The sequence below is a fragment of the Microcaecilia unicolor genome, chromosome 1 (genome assembly GCF_901765095.1).
Source record: "Microcaecilia unicolor chromosome 1, aMicUni1.1, whole genome shotgun sequence".
Classification (NCBI taxonomy): Eukaryota; Metazoa; Chordata; class Amphibia; order Gymnophiona; family Siphonopidae; genus Microcaecilia; species Microcaecilia unicolor.
Genome location: NC_044031.1, coordinates 770,499,197 through 770,516,780, shown reverse-complemented (window position 1 = coordinate 770,516,780; position 17,584 = coordinate 770,499,197). Strand labels below are relative to the sequence as shown.

The following is a 17,584-nucleotide window of genomic DNA, read 5'->3' as shown; positions in this document are numbered from 1 at the left end:
TCAGGAATCGGTATTTCTCAGCACACTGCTGCTTTTCTTTTACCACCCCCCCCCCCCCCAAAAAAAAATAAAAAAAGCAATCAGAATTTCACTCACCAACTCTTTCCACATTGTCTCAGCTAAACTTCCTCTTTGAAAAAACTGTTTCAACATCATCCAGTCAAGTGGCTTTTAGCTGTCTTCAGGACTCCTGGTAATGGTCATGCAAATTTCATGCAGTCGTGCCCCCCTCTTAGTCTACATTCTCAGCACAAACTTTCAACAATCCAGAATGGGTTTGAAATAATCACTGCTACTGGAATTTATTTTTTATCACTCCCCGTTCTCACTTGAACACCTCCTCCAAATCTCTTCTCTTTAATTTGAACACACAAGCTCACCCTGACTTTAAAGGTCTTCCCACACCAGGGACATATATATAGCACTAACTTTGTTGGGTAAAACAAGTTCAGCATAGCCAGAGCCTGTCTACCGTGTGATGAGAATGTCTCATAATAAGAAAACTGTGATTTATTGATGGGATTTTGAAGTCAAAATTTCATGGTACCCCTTAAATCTCTACCCCCCCCCCCCCCCCCAAAAAAAAAAAACTTTTTTACGGTCATATTTAGACAAACAGAGATGGGTAGTAACAAAGTACTTTGTTGCAGTACTTAAGTACAATTGGCAGTACTGTTACTTGTAACAAGTTACCTTTTTTTGCAATAATTTTTATTTTTAACAAGTTGCATAAAAAATATTTTCCATCTCTCTGCTGCTCCTCCTCCTCTACAGGGTTTATGAGTGATGTCAGAAGCTGCTTACAGGCTGATTGTCCCCAAACTTCCAGGCTCGCACTAATAAACTACCATGGGAAACATGCGGGACTCTGCTCTCTGCAGTGCTGCTAGTGTTTCCTGCACCTGTCCTGAAAGTATATATCAGAGTAGGCAGGCCTGGCACAGGAAGGTCTAGTGGCATTGCAGAGAGTCGGGTCCCACCCGTGGTAGTTTTAGTGCGGGCCCAGTGCAGGTGCACAGGAGGGGAGTGAGTGAGACTGTGCTGTAGGGCTGCAGTAGAAGGGAGGGGGGAGAGAGAGAAATTAGGCAAGACTGGACGGGTGGGGAGGGAGGGGAGAGAGAGAAGTTCTCAGAGAAGAGGACATCTCTATGGGTAAGTGACATTTTTTTCTGAGCTTGGTAACTTAAAGATTAGGGTTTAAAAGAGGACTTGTAGAATATTGATGAATGCAGAATTTTAAAATAAAAAAAAATTACAAGCAATCTTTATTAGCTAGTCTCCATACCCTTTTCCCCATAGTTTTAAAATTTGAAGTTTCTACCCCAGCTTAAAAGTTAGGGTTTAAAAGAGGAATTACATAGTAATATTGTAGATGACGGCAGAAAAATACCTACACGGTCCATCCAGTCTGCCCAACAAAATAAATTCGTATGTGCTACTTTTTGTGTATACCCTACCTTGATTTGTACCTGTCCTCTTCAGGGCACAGACCGTATAAGTCTGCCAAGCACTATCCCCGTCTCCCAAGCACCAGCCCCGCCTCCCACCACCGGCTGTGTCATAGACCGTATAAGTCTGCCCAGCACTATCCTCGCCTCCCAATCACCAGCCCTGCCTCCCACCACCAGCTCTGGCACAGACCGTATAAGTCTGCCCAGCACTAACCCCGCCTCCCAACCATCAGCCCCGCCTCTCACCACCTCTCACCTGGCTTTGGCACAGACCGTATAAGTCTGCCCAGCACTAACCCCGCCTCCTAACCAGCCCTGCCTCCCACCACCGGCTCTGGCACAGACCGTATAAGTCTGCCCAGCACTATCCCTGCCTCCCAACCACCAGTCCCGTCTCCCACCACCGGCTCTGTGGGTAATCCTGGGGGATGGGGATGGTGATAGTGGGTTTTAGTGATGGGGATGTGGAAAATGGGTTTTAGTGATGGGGATGGTGATAGTGTCTTTTAGTGGGGGGTAGGAGGGGCTATTGGATTTTAGTGATGGAAGATGTGGATAGTCGAGGGGGATGGGATGGTGGGTAGAGGATAGTGATTTGTAGGGATGAGGATGTGGATATTGAGTTTTAGTGATGTGGGATGGTGATAGTGGGTTTTAGGGATGGGGATGTGGATAGTGGGTTTTAGTGATGGGAGATGAAGATGTGGTAAGTGGGTTTTAGTGATGGGGGATGGGAAGGGTGATAGTCTTTTAGTGGGGGGGGGGTAGGAGGGGCTATTGGATTTTAGTGATGCAAGATGTGGATAGTCGTGGGGGATGGGAATGGTGGGTAGAGGATAGTGATGAGGATGTGGATATTGAGTTTTAGTGACAGGCAAAAGCATACTTCTCCTCCAATTCGACATGTCCAGTGCGTTCAACATGGCAAACCATAAAGACTCCTACTAAGACTCCTAGATTACTTTGGGATTGGCGGACACATAGTTAGTTGGATCAAGGGCTTCCTAACCACTAGAATGTATCAAGTGAAATCAAGCTCAAACATATCACCACCGTGGAAAGCAGAATGCGGAGTACCTCAAGGATCACCACTAGCCAAATCCTTATCCAACCAAGGCCTTAACCCTTTCATCTATGCAGATGATGTCACAATATACATTCCTTACAAATGTGATCTGACAGAAATCACCAACGAAATCAAGCTCAGCTTGAATATCATGGACTCATGGGCAAACGCATTTCAACTAAAACTCAACACTGAAAAAACACACTGTCTCATCCTCTCATCCCAATACAATACGAACAAACCCACAAACATAAACACCCCAGATTTTACCCTCCATATCTCATACAGCCTGAAAATTCTCGGTGTTACAATCGACCTTAACCTCACACTAGAGAACCAAGTGAAATCTACAACAAAGAAAATGTTCCACTCAATGTGGAAACTCAAACGCGTGAAACCATTCTTCCTGAGGGAAACATTTCGCAACTTGATACAATCAATGGTACTACGCCATGTAGACTACTGCAACGGAATTTATGCGGGATGCAAAGAACAAATTATAAAGAAACTTCAGACCGCTCAAAACATGGCAGCCAAGCTTATATTTTGAAAAACGAGATTTGAAAGTGCCAAACCCCTCCGAGAAAAACTGCACTGGCTCTCAAAGAACGTATTGCTTCCAAAATCTGCACCCTGGTTCATAAAATTGTCTACGGCGAAGCCCCAGGATACATGACAGACCTCATAGATCTACCAACATAAACACAACAGGATCAACACGAACATACCTCAATCTCCACCATCCAAGCTGCAAAGGACTCAAATACAAATCCACCTATACATCCAGCTTTTCCTACATAAGAGCACAACTATGGAACGCCTTACCAGAAGCCGTGAAGACAACTTATAATCACCTAAACTTCCGGAAATCATTAAAAACTAACCTGTTCAAAAAGGCATACTCTAGTGACCCAACTTAAATGCCTGTACCCTGCAACACAACGAAACCAAAGCTCGTAATGGACATATAATAACTCTTCCTCTCTACGATTCCCTAATGTGTCTGTACACACAAACCTTATTCTACCAGAACATTAGTGTATTTGTTCATACCGGAATTGGTGAACGCTGTTATGGTACTATGTAAGCCACATTGAGCCTGCAAATAGGTGGGAAAACGTGGGATACAAATGTAACAAATAAATAAAATAAAATTGTAGGGTACTGATAAACACAGTTAGAATTTTAAAAGAAAAAAGACAAGCAAACATTAGCTAGTCTTCATAACCTTTTCCACATAGTTTTAAAACTTAAAGTTTCTGCCATAGCATTAACAGTCTCTAGAAGCCACAGAAATGCCCAGTTCACTCCTCATTCCTACCCACCCCTAGCTCAGCTCTTCATTTATAGCCGGTTATTCTAATTAAGACAAGAGGGGAATTTTCATTAGTTTTAATTATATTTGATTAGTTTCTAAGAAGCAAACCCTAAATATATTACAAATTACACCAGTCATAAGAATCATTATATTCATCTGATATCCCTAGTACCTAGTCATCCATTTTGATACAGAAAGTGAAAGTGCCTTGTAAGGAATAATATATTGTAGAGGAATATATTCGAGTTATTCCCCAAGTTTTCCACGTCATCACTGTGACCCCTGACGCAGGTGCTAGTCACCGAAACACGGCCCGTGTCGGGTCTTTTTGTCAAGGCTCATTCATTAAAGAACTGTGTTCCATTTTTAAAGGCCCGTGGTGCTGTTTTTTTTGTTTGGACTTTAGTTTGTACTTTGTTCCCTCTCTTTTGTTACACAGAGGAGTAAAAGGGGCAATCAGGGAAGACAAAGCCGTGCCGGACAGATTACTGTATTTTTCGGACTATAAGACACACTTTTTTCCCTCAAAATTTGGGAGGAAAATGGGGGGTGCGTCTTATAGTCCGAAGGTAGCGAGTTTTGGATCGCCCTCTCCTACTTACGTGACGCGATGTTCCCTGGTGGTCTAGTGACGTCGGGGCAGGAAAGAGCCCCTTCTTTCCTGCCCAGCGCGCTGCTCTCCGTGCTCCTGACTGCTTCCTGACGGTCTCGGCGAGATTCAAAATGGCCGCCGAGACCGTCAGGAGCAGTCAGGAGCACGGAGAGCAGCGCGCTGGGCAGGAAAGAGGGGGCTCTTTCCTGCCCCGACGTCACTAGACCACCAGGGAACATCGCGTCACGTAAGTAGGGGAGGGCGATCCAAAACTCGGACAAGACGTACTGGAGCACCTAGGTTTTAGAGGAGGGAAAAAGGAAAAATTATTTTTCCTATTTCCCTCCTCTAAAACCTAGGTGCGTCTTATGGTCCGGTGCGTCTTATAGTCCGAAAAATACGGTAAATGAATTCTTTGCTTCGGTCTTCACCAAGGAATAATTGGGTGGGATACCGGTGCCGGAAATGTTATTCGAAGCTGATGAGTTGGAGAAACGTAATGAATTCTCTGTAAACCTGGAGGATGTATTGGGGCAGTTCTACAAACTGAAGAGTAGCAAATCACCTGGACCAGGTGGTATTCATCCCAGAGTACTGATAGAACTGAAAAATGAGCTTGCGGAGCTATTGTTAGAAATATGTCATTTATCCTTAAAATCGAGCGTGGTACCGGAAGATTGGACGGTGGCCAATGTAATACCAATTTTTTTTTAAAGGTTCCAGAGGAGATCCGGGAAATTATAGACCGGTGAGTCTGACGTCGGTGCCAGGCAAAATGGTAGAGACTATTATTAAGAACAAAATTACAGAGCATATTAAAAAGCATGGATGAATGAGACAAAGTCAACATGGATTTAGGAAGGGAAATCTTGCCTCACCAATCTACTACATTTCTTTAAAGGGGTGAACAAACATGTGGCTAAAGGGGAGCCAGTTGATATTGTGTATCTGGATTTTCAGAAGGCGTTTGACAAAGTACCTCATGAAAGACTCCAGAGGAAATTGGAGAGTCATTGGATAGGAGGTAGTGTTCTATTGTGGCTTAAAAACTGGTTAAAAGATAGAAAACAGAGAGTAGGGTTAAATGGTCAGTATTCTCAATGGAGAAGGGTTGTTAGTGGGGTTCCCCAGGGCTCTGTGCTGGGACCGCTGCTTTTTAACATATTTATAAATGACCTAGAGGTGGGAGTAACTAGTGAGGTAATTAAATTTGCTGATGACACAAAGTTATTCAAAGTCCTTAAATCGCGGGAAGATTGTGAAAAATTACAAGCGGACCTTACGAGATGGGGAGACTGGGCGTCTAAATGGCAGATGACGTTTAATGTGAGCAAGTGCAACGTGATGCATGTGGGAAAGAGGAACCCGAATTATAGCTATATTATGCAAGGTTCCACGTTAGGAGTCACGGACCAAGAAAGGGATCTAGGTGTCATCGTTGATGATACGTTGAAACCTTCTGCTCAGTGTGCTGCTGTGGCTAAGAAAGCAAATAGAATGTTAGGTATTATTAGGAAAGGAATGGAAAACAAAAATGAGGATGTTATGCCTTTGTATCGCTCCATGGTTCGACCGCACCTCGAATATTGTGTTCAAAATCAATTCTGGTCGCTGCATCTCAAAAAAGATATAGTGGAATTAGAAAAGGTACAGAGAAGGGCGACGAAAATTATAAAGGGGATGGGACGGCTTCCCTATGAGGAAAGGCTAAAGCTGCTAGGGCTCTTCAGCTTGGAGAAAAGGCGGCTGAGGGGAGCTATGATAGGTTTATAAAATAATGAGTGGAGTTGAACGGGTAGATGTGAAGCGTCTGTTCACGCTTTCCAAAAATACTAGGACTAGGGGGCATGCGATGAAGCTACAATGTAGTAAATTTAAAACAAATCGGAGAGAGGTTTTCTTCACTCAACGTGTAATTAAACTCTGGAATTCGTTGCCAGAAAATGTGGTAAAGGCAGTTAGCTTAGTGGAGTTTAAAAAAGGTTTGGACAGCTTCCTAAAGGAAAAGTCCATAGACCGTTATTAAATGGACTTGGGGAAAATCCACTATTTCTGGGATAATCAGTATAAAATGTTTTGTACATTTTTGGGATCTTGCCGGGTATTTGTGACCTGGATTGGCCACTGTTGGAAACAGGATGCTGGGCTCGATGGACTTTTGGTCTTTTCCAGTATGGCAATACTTATGTACTTATGTGAGACCAAATGACAGCCGGCATGGTTACAAAGTGAGGTGAAGGAATCTATCAGAGCTAAAAGAAAATCCTTCAGGAAATGGAAGAAGGAACCAACTGAAAATATTAAGCATAAGGAATGTCAAGTCTAGTTTATTCAAGACCCTCACAGTTCCCCACAGGATGCTCTTGAATAAACTAGGCAGGCTAAAGATAGGTCCAGACATGGTAAACTGGATTAGGAACTGGTTGATGGACAGATGCCAGAGGGTGGTGGTAAATGGAATTTGATCGGATGAGGGAACGGTGAGCAGTAGAGTGCCTCAGTGATCGGTGCTGGGGCCGATTGTGTTCAATATATTTGTGAGTGACATTGCCGAAGGGTTGGAAGGTAAAGTTTGCTTTTTGGCGGACGATACTAAGATTTCTAACAGAGTGGACACCCAGGAGGGAGTGGGAAACATGAAAAAGGATCTGCGAAAGCTAGAAGAATGGTCTAAGGTTTGGCAATTAAAATTCAATGCGAAGAAATACAAAGTGATGCACTTAGGGAATAGAAATCCACAAGAGCCGTATGTGTTTGACAGTGAGAGTCTGATATGTACAGATGGGGAGAGGGATCTTGGAGTGATAGTATCTGAGGATCAGAAGGCGATGAAACAGTGCGAGTACGCGGTGGCCATAGCTAGAAGGTTGCTAGGCTGTATAGAGAGAGGTGTGACCAGCAGAAGAAAGGGGTTGTTGATGCCCCTCTATAAGTCATTGGTGGGGCCCCGCCTGGAGTATTGTGTTCAGTTTTGGAGGCCGTATCTTGCTAAGGATGTAAAAAGAATTGAAGCGGTGCAAAGAAAAGCTACAAGAATGGTATGGGATTTGCGTTACAAGATGTATGAGGAGAGACTTGCTGACCTGAACATGTATACACTGTGTGATAGTGTCGCATCCAGGATAGTTGGGTTAATTTCAGTCTGAAATACAAGTCCCAGAATGCATTGCAGGCAAGGAGCCATGGGGTGAGATGAAGAACCCGGACTGGACTCCTAGCTGCAATAGGGGAAGACATGGGTGTAAGTTGGCAGGACGTTGGTGAGGCCCCACCTGGAGTATTGTGTTCAGTTTTGGAGGCCGTATCTTGCGAAGGATGTTAAAAAAATGGAAGCGGTGCAAAGAAAAGCTACGAGGATGGTATGGGATTTACGTTCCAAGACGTATAAAGAAAGGCTTGCTGACCTGAACATGTACACCCTGGAGGAAAGGAGGCACAGGGGTGATATGATACAGACGTTCAAATATTTGAAAGGTATTAATCCGCAAACGCACCTTTTCCGGAGATGGGAAGGCGGTAGAACGAGAGGACATGAAATGAGATTGAACGGGGGCAGACTCAGGAAAGATGTCAGGAAGTATTTTTTCACGGAGAGGGTGGTGGACGCTTGGAATGCCCTCCCGCAGGAGGTGGTGGAGATGAAAACGGTAACGGAGTTCAAACATGCGTGGGATATGCATAGAGGAATCCTGTGCAGAGGGAATGGATCCTCAGAAGCTTAGCTGAAATTGGGTGGCGGAGCAGTTGGGGGGAAGAGGGGGTGGTGGTTGGGAGGCGAGGATAGGGGAGGGCAGACTTATACGGTCTGTACCAGAGCCGGTGATGGGAGGCGGGACTGGTGGTTGGGAGGCGGGAAATACTGCTGGGCAGACTTATATGGTCTGTGCCCTGAAAAGGACAGGTACAAATTCAAGGTAAGGTATACACATATGAGTTTGTCATGGGCAGACTGGATGGACCGTGCAGGTCTTTATCTGCCATCATCTACTATGTTACTATGTTACTATGTGTAGATTGGCTGCCACTAGGGGGAAAGAGAGATAGGAAACCCTGTGTGCAGGAGCTCATCATTAGTCTAATGGTTAACTCAGCTGGTATGGGTGTGGAGGAAGCTCATGGAAGAAGAATGATTGGTTTTGAGAGCAGAAGCCAGGGATTGATTAGGTGGGAAGGAGTCCCAGGGAAGAGAGAAGCAGAAGGAGAGAGGAGGGTAGAGTGAAACAGATGCAGGGTGAAATCCCTTCGGTGTTAGAGAGTCCGAAAAGTATTTGCAGGCTGAAAACCCTTGGGTAATAGAGGTCCCTAAAGTATTGAATCTACCAGTGAAGCCGATGTAAAAGGGGAATCCCTTGGGGTATGAGACATCCCTAAAGTATGGAACCCCTCCTGAAGGTAAAGAGAGTAGAAGGTAGAAACTTCTGCTTTCTGATTTAACTGTGATAATGAACTGAATGAACTGCTTCTATTTGGAATTGAACTACTGTTTATTGTGCACTGGATAAAGAGCCCAGACTGGAGCTGACTGTGAGCATGTATTGAATCCTGGTATGTGCTGATAGCCTACTGCTTAAAGGGGACTATGTGCCACACACTTTCAGGTTGCTTACCTGTGCTTAAGATTGAAGGTGAATGCGGCTCTTGGAACTGTGTATCAGGTCTACTAGAAACCTGCATGGAATAAAGTCCTTAAGATTGAAGTTGCTGGTGGACATTTATTTCTTGACTGTACCGGGAGCCTGTGGCTGGAGGAGATAGTTCTATCCTTGTCTGCACTAAGAGGTACTTGGTTACAACTGGAGGAAAGGAGAAACAGGGGTGATATGATACAGACGTTCAAATATTTGAAAGGTATTAATCCGCAAACAAATCTTTTCCGTAGATGAGAAGGCGGTAGAACTAGAGGACATAAAATGAGATTGAAGAGGGGCAGACTCAAGAAAAATGTCAGGAAGTATTTTTTTCACGGAGAGAGTGGTGAATACTTGGAATGCCCTCCCGCGGGAGGTGGTGGAGATGAAAACCGTAACGGAATTCAAAAATGTGTTGGATAAACATAAAGAAATCCTATTCAGAAGGAATGGATCCTCAGAAGCTTAGCGGAGATTAGGTGGCAGAGCCGGTGGGGAGAGGCAGGGCTGGTGTTTGATAGGTGGTGCTAGTGCTGGGAAGACTTCTACAGTCTGTGCCCTGAAAATGGCAGATACTTTTTTGTGTTACCTGATCTTGATTTGTAACACATATGAATTTATCTCGGGCAGACTGGATGGACCGTGCAGGTCTTTCGCTGCCGTCATCTACTGTTACTATGAGGCATATTTTCAAAGCACTTAGCCTTCCAAAGTTCCATAGGATTCTATGGATCTTTGGAAGGCTAAGTGCTTTGAAAATATGCCTCTATGTTGTCAAATGCAAAGCACTGATAAGGGACTTTGAAAAAAAATTGTTTTGGAGGCAAAAACACATAGTAAAAACTTTTTTAGGTATGTTAAAAGCAAGAAGCCGGTAAAGAATAGTTTGGACCGCTAGATGACCAAGGGGTAAAAGGGGCAATCAGGGAAGACTCTCCCTACATCAGACAGCCTAAAAATACTCGGTGTTACAATTGACCGCATCCTTACCCGTTAAAGCCAAGTAAACTCCGTAATAAAGAAAATGTTCTACTACTTCGAAACCCTGTACAATCAATGGTCTTAAGCCAAGCAGATTACTGCAACGGAATCTATGCGGGATATAAAGAAAAACTCGCAAAAAAAAACTCCAAACCGCCCAAAACACAACTGCTAGGCTGATATTTGGTAAAACACGCTTCGAAAGTGCTAAATTCCTCCGAGAAAAGCTGCACTGGCTCCTAATTAAAGAACGGATCATCTTCAAAATCTGCACCTTGGTTCACAAAATCATCTATGGCGTAGTCCCAGGATACATGACAGACCTCATAGATCTACCAACCAGAAACAGAATCGGATCACGATCATACCTAAACTTACATTACCCAAATTGCAAAGGAGTTAAATACAAAACAACTTACGCATCCAGCTTCTCCTATATAAGCGCACAACTATGGAATGGACTCCCAAAAGCTGTGAAAATAATCCATGACCATCTAAACTCAGGAAATTATTAAAAACCAACCTCTTCAAAAAGGCTCACCCCACCGATCCAAAGTAAATCCCCCACACACAGCATAACCAATAATCGTACTGGACAATACACAATCTTCACTCCCTCCGTCCCTCATTCTGCCTGACACAACTTCCTCATTTGACCACAACATAACCTTGTATTTGTTATCAACCGACTGGCGAACGCCTTTACGGTATTATGTAAGCCACATTGAGCCTGAAAATAGGTGGGGAAATGTGGGGTAGAAATGTAACAAATAAATAAGACAAAGCCATAGCTGAGAGATTAAATGAATTCTTTGCTTTAGTCTTCACCGAGGAAAATTTGGGAGAGATACCGGTTCCAGAAACTGTATTCAAAGCTGGCGAATCAGAGAAACTGAATGAAATCTCTATAAACCTGGAGGATTTGAAGAGAAGCAAATCTCCTGGACCGGATGCTATTCATCCCAGATAGAATTGAAGAATGAATTTGCGGAACTATTATTAGTAATATGTAATTTATCTTTAAAATCAAGATTGGAGGGAGGCCAATGTAACGCCGATTTTTTACTTTTTAACAATTTTATTAATGACTCAATGTAAACAATACAATTTGCGTAAGTCATATACAGAACACAACATGAACAGATAAATGACCGACAACCATGACAAACATTGATCGTCACTTTTTTTTTTTTTTTTTTTCCCCCCCAACAATAACTCCCACCCTACCTCCCCCCTTGCCCCCTTCCTCCCTCCCAACCCCTAACGCCGATTTTTTAAAAAAAAAGGTTCTAGAGGAGATCTGGGAAATTATAGACTGGTGAGCCTGATGTCGGTGTCGGGCAAAATGGTAGAGACTATTATTAAGAACAAAATTAGAGAGCATATTCAAAAGCATGGATTAATGACACAAAGCCAACATGGATTTAATGAAGGGAAGTCTTGCCTCACCAACCTACTACATTTCTTTGAAGGGGTGAACAAACGTGGATGAAGGTGAGCCGGTTGATATTGTGTATTTTTATCTCAAAAGGCGTTTGATAGAGTACCTCATGAAAGACTCCAGAGGAAATTGGAGAGTCATGGCATAGGAGGTAGTGTCCTATTGTGGATTAAAAAGTGGTTAAAAGATGGGATTAACTAGTGAGGTAGTGTCCTATTGTGGATTAAGAACTTGTTAAAGGATAGAAAACAAAGAATAGGGTGTAGTAGTAGTAAATGGTCAGTATTCTCAATGGAGAAGGGTAGATAGGGGGGATCCCTAGGGGTCTGTGCTAGGACCGCTGCTTTTTAACATATATATAAATGATCTAGAGATGGCAGTAGCTAGTGAGGTAATTAAATTTGCTGACGACACAAAGTTATTCAAAGTTGTTACATAGTAACGTAGTAGATGACGGCAGAAAAAGACCTGCACGGTCCATCCAGTCTGCCCAACAAGATAAACTCATATGTATTACTTTTTGTGTATACCCTACCTTGATTTGTACCTGTCCTCTTCAGGGCACAGACCGTATAAGTCTGCCCAGCACTATCCCCACCTCCCAACCACCAGCCACGCCTCCCACCACCAGCTCTGGTACAGACCGTATAAGTCTGCCCAGCACTATCCCCGCCTCCCAACCACCAGCTCTGGTAGAGACCGTATAAGTCTGCCCAGCATTATCCCCGCCTTCCAACCACCAGCCCTGGCACAGACCGTATCAGTCTGCCTAGCACTATCCCCGCCTCCCAACCACCGGCTCTGCCACCCAATCTCAGCTAAGCTCCTGAGGATCTATTCCTTCTGAACAGGAAGAGAGGCTGAGAAGGCTAGGGCTTTTCAGCTTGGAGAAGAGACGGCTGAGGGGAGATATGATAGAAGTGTATAAAATAATGAGTGGAATGGATCGGGTGGATGTGAAGCGACTGTTCACGCTATCCAAAAATACTAGGACTAGAGGGCATGAGTTGAAGCTACAATGTGGTAAATTTAAAACGAATCGGAGAAAATTTTTCTTCACCCAACGTGTAATTAGACTCTGGAATTCGTTGCCGGAGAACGTGGTACGGGCGGTTAGCTTGACGGAGTTTAAAAAGGGGTTAGATAGATTCCTAAAGGACAAGTCCATAGACCGCTATTAAATGGACTTGGAAAAATTCCGCATTTTTAGGTATAACTTGTCTGGAATGTTTTTACGTTTGGGGAGCGTGCCAGGTGCCCTTGACCTGGATTGGCCACTGTCGGTGACAGGATGCTGGGCTAGATGGACCTTTGGTCTTTCCCAGTATGGCATTACTTATGTACTTATGATTCCTTTATGTTTATCCCATGCATGTTTGAATTCCGTTACCGTTTTCAAATCGCAAGAGGATTGTGAGAAATTACAATAGGACCTTACGAGACTGGGAGACTGGACGTCTAAGTGGCAGATGACGTTTAATTTTCACAAGTGCAAAGTGATGCATGTGAGAAAGAGAAACCTGAATTATACCTAGGTAATGCAAGGTTCCACATTAGGAGTCACAGACCAAGAAAGGGATCTTAGGCATCATCGTCGATGATACATTGAAACCCTCTGCTCAGTGTGCTGCTGCAGCTAAGGAAGCAAATAGAATGTTAGGTATTATTAGGAAAGGAATAGAAAACAAAAATGAGGACCTTATAATGTCTTTGTATCACTCCATCCGCACCTCGAATATTGTGTTCAATTCTGTTCGCCGCATCTCAAAAAAGATATAGTGGAATTAGAAAAGGTACAGAGAAGGGAACAAAAATTATAAAGGGGATGGGACGACTTCCCTGTGAGGAAAGGCTGAAGTGGCTAGGGCTCTTCAGCTTGGAGAAAAGACGGATGAGGGGATATATGATAGAGGTCTATAAAATGAGTGAATTGGAACGGGTAGATGTGAATTGTTTGTTTATTTTTTCCGAAAGTACTAGGATTATGGGGCATGCCATGAAGCTACAAATCGGAGAAAATATTTCTTCACTCAATTTGTGATTAAACTCTGGAATTTGTTGCCAGAGAATGTGGTAAAGGCAGGTAGCTTAATGAGGTTTAAAAAAGGTTTGGACAGCTTCCTAAAGGAAAGGTCCATAGACGATTAATAAAATGGGCTTGGGAAAATTCACTGTTTATTTCTGGGATAAGCAACTTTTGAGCTTTTTTGGGATCTTGCCAGGTATTTGTGACCTGGAATGGCCAATGTTGGAAACAGGATGCTGTGCTTGATGGACCTTTGGTCTGCCCCAGTGTGGTAATGCTTATGTACTTATGACAGAGAGATGGGGTGAGACAGAGGCTGGGGGGAGAGAGTATTGGGCAAGGCTTAATAGGTGGGGAGGGAGAGGGAAATGAAGCAAGACTGAATGGGAGGGGAAGGAGACATAGAGAGTGACAGAGAGATGGGGGCAACACTGGATAAAGTCTGGGGGGAGAGAAAGATGCTTTGGACAGGGGAGAGTGAGAGAAGTTGGGCAAGACTGGATAGGTGGGGACAAACTTTTCAAAATGATTGGGGATGCTAAACCCAATAAAAATTACCCCTCCTTGGACACACAGGGTTTGCTCAATATTGGGGTTCTCAAGCACCACAGCACCCAAAGAACTGGAACAGATCAGTGTTGAAGTTGGTTATAGTGGAAGAGGTGAAGATGACAGAAGAAGAGAAAAAATGACAAATGGACAGGAACCCCTTGGAAAGAGAAAAAGACAGGAAAGCAGTAACCAGAGACTGGGACCAACAAAATTAGAAAATTTAAATGGTCAGACAGCAAAGAGAGAAAAAATAATTTTATTTTTAATTTAGGATAAAGTAATGCAGTATCTGTTTTAGTCCACTTTAAAAGTTAAAAAATGGGATTCAAGATGGCGGAGTGCTACGTTGGTGCATTTGACGCTTCTAGAAGCAATCCGTGAGAGAGCAATGAAGGAACCTAAAACCCCTCGTAAAGATGGGGAAAAGGAAAGACACGGGGAGGTCCCTTAATCCCTGTCTGGACTTAGCCTTCTCAGCAATTGACATTGGAACGCTTTGGGGTAACGACGGGACCTAGGCACTCTTCTTCCCCAGCTGTTCGAGCTGACGTGTCCGTTTCAGCCGACAGTGAAGACGGGGTTTCCTTTAGCCCCGTCCAACGTGCGCGCCCCCCCCCCCCCCCCCCCCCCCAGCCAGGAGGAGGAGGCATAGAAGAAAGGCCTGGCGTCTCACCCCAAGAAGAAGGGGGACGAATTCCCAGGGAGGGAACCTGTCTATGCCGAGTGTGGAAGCCGAGTGTGGTCTGATAGGACTGCAGATTTCATCACATGTTTTGCCTTTACAGACTGTTACTAATCTAAATCAGATACTTAATGCTCCCACTCCTGTCTTAACAGCAGGGACAATAATTAAACCGGCCGTACATAAGTATTGCCATACTGGAAAAGACCAAAGGTCCATCGAGCCCAGCATCCTGTTTCCAACAGTGGCCAATCCAGGTCACAAATACCCGGCAAGATCCCAAAAATGTACAAAACATTTTATACTGATTATCCCAGAAATAGTGGATTTTCCCCAAGTCCATTTAATAACGGCCTGTGGACTTTTCCTTTAGGAAGCCGTCCAAACCTTTTTTAAACTCCACTAAGCTAACCACCTTTACCACATTCTCTGGCAACGAATTCCAGAGTTTAATTACACGTTGAGTGAAGAAACATTTTCTCGGATTCGTTTTAAATTTACTACATTGTAGCTTCATCACATGCCCCCTAGTCCTAGTATTTTTTGAAAGCGTGAACAGATGCTTCACATCTACCTGTTCAACTCCACTCATTTTATAGAGCTCTATCATATCTCCCCTCAGCCACCTTTTCTCCAAGCTGAAGAGCCCTAGCCGCTTTAGCCTTTCCTCATAGGGAAGTCGTCCCATCCACTTTATCATTTTCGTCGCCCTTCTCTGCACCTATCTTTTTTGAGATGTGGCGACCAGAATTGAACACAATATTCGAGGTGCGGTCGAACCATAGAGCGATGGGGTGATAGTATCTGAGGACCTGAAGGCGACGAAACAGTGCGACAAGGCAGTGGCAGTAGCTAGAAGATTGCTAGGCTGTATAGAGAGAGGAGTTACCAGTAGAAGAAAGGAGGTTTTAATGCCCCTGTATAAGACGTTGGTGAGGCCCCACCTGGAGTATTGTGTTCAGTTTTGGAGGCCGTATCTTGCGAAGGATGTTAAAAAAATGGAAGCGGTGCAAAGAAAAGCTACGAGGATGGTATGGGATTTACGTTCCAAGACGTATAAAGAAAGGCTTGCTGACCTGAACATGTACACCCTGGAGGAAAGGAGGAACAGGGGTGATATGATACAGACGTTCAAATATTTGAAAGGTATTAATCCGCAAACGCACCTTTCCCGGAGATGGGTAGGCGGTAGAACGAGAGGACATGAAATGAGATTGCAGGGGGGCAGACTCAGGAAAGATGTCAGGAAGTATTTTTTCACGGAGAGGGTGGTGGACGCTTGGAATGCCCTCCCGCGGGAGGTGGTGGAGATGAAAACGGTAACGGAGTTCAAACATGCGTGGGATATGCATAGAGGAATCCTGTGCAGAGGGAATGGATCCTCAGAAGCTTAGCTGAAATTGGGTGGCGGAGCAGTAGGGGGGAAGAGGGGGTGGTGGTTGGGAGGCGAGGATAGGGGAGGGCAGACTTATACGGTCTGTACCAGAGCCGGTGATGGGAGGCGGGACTGGTGGTTGGGAGGCGGGAAATACTGCTGGGCAGACTTGTATGGTCTGTGCCCTGAAAAGGACAGGTACAAATTCAAGGAAAGGTATACACATATGAGTTTGTCATGGGCAGACTGGATGGACCATGCAGGTCTTTATCTGCCATCATCTACTATGTTACTATGATACAAAGGCATTATAACATCCTCCTTTTTGTTTTCCATTCCTTTCCTAATAACACCTAACATTCTATTTGCTTTCTTAGCCGCAGCAGCACACTGAGCAGAAGGTTTCAATGTATCATCAACGATGACACCTAGATCCCTTTCTTGGTCCGTGATTCCTAACATGGAACCTTGCATGACATAGCTATAATTCGGGTTCCTCTTTCCCACATGCATCACTTTGCACTTGCTAACGTTAAACGTCATCTGCCATTTAGACACCCAGTCTCCCAGTCCCGTAAGGTCCGCTTGTAATTTTTCACAGTCCTTCTGCGATTTAATGACTGAATAACTTTGTGTCATCAGCTAATTTAATTACCTCACTAGTTACTCCCATCTGTAGGTCATTTATAAATATGTTAAAAAGCAGCAGTCCCAGCACAGAGCCCTTGGGAACCCCACTAACTACCCTTCTCCATTGAGAATACTGACCATTTAACCCTACTCTCTGTTTTCTATCTTTTAACCAGTTTTTAATCCACAATAGAACATTACCTCCTATCCCATGACTCTCCAATTTCCTCTGGAGTCTTTCATGAGGTACCTTGTCAAACACCTTCTGACAATCCAGATACACAATATCAACCGGCTCCCCTTTATCCACAGGTTTGTTCACCCCTTCAAAGAAATGTAGTAGATTGGTGAGGCAAGATTTCCCTTCACTAAATCTATGTTGACTTTGTCTCATTAATCCATGCTTTTGAATATGCTCTGTAATTTTGTTCTTAATAATAGTCTCTACCATTTTGCCCAGCACCGACGTCAGACTCACCGGTCTATAATTTCCCGGATCTCCTCTGGAACCTTTTTTAAAAATCGGCGTTACGTTGGCCACCCTCCAATCTTCCGTTACCACTCTCGATTTTAAGGATAAATTACATATTTCTAACAATAGCTCCGCAAGCTCATTTTTCAGTTCTATCAGTACTCTGGGATGAATACCATCTGGTCCAGGAGATTTGCTACTCTTCAGTTTGTAGAACTGCCCCATTACATCCTCCAGGTTTACAGAGAATTCATTAAGTTTATCCGACTCGTCAGCTTCCAATTCCGTTTCTGGCACTGGTATCCTACTATGTATTTTTTCCTCCAACGCAATCTTTCTTTCGAAGTCCCTCTTAGCTTTCCTTATCAGC

The 17,584-nt window shown here is 44.0% G+C and overlaps 1 protein-coding gene across 1 annotated transcript in view; it reads left to right on the top strand.

Annotated features, from left to right (window-relative positions):
* CTDSPL2 (CTD small phosphatase like 2) overlaps positions 1–17,584 on the top strand; it is a gene marked incomplete in the record, with an annotated part of 403,243 nt that overhangs the window by 62,053 nt on the left and 323,606 nt on the right.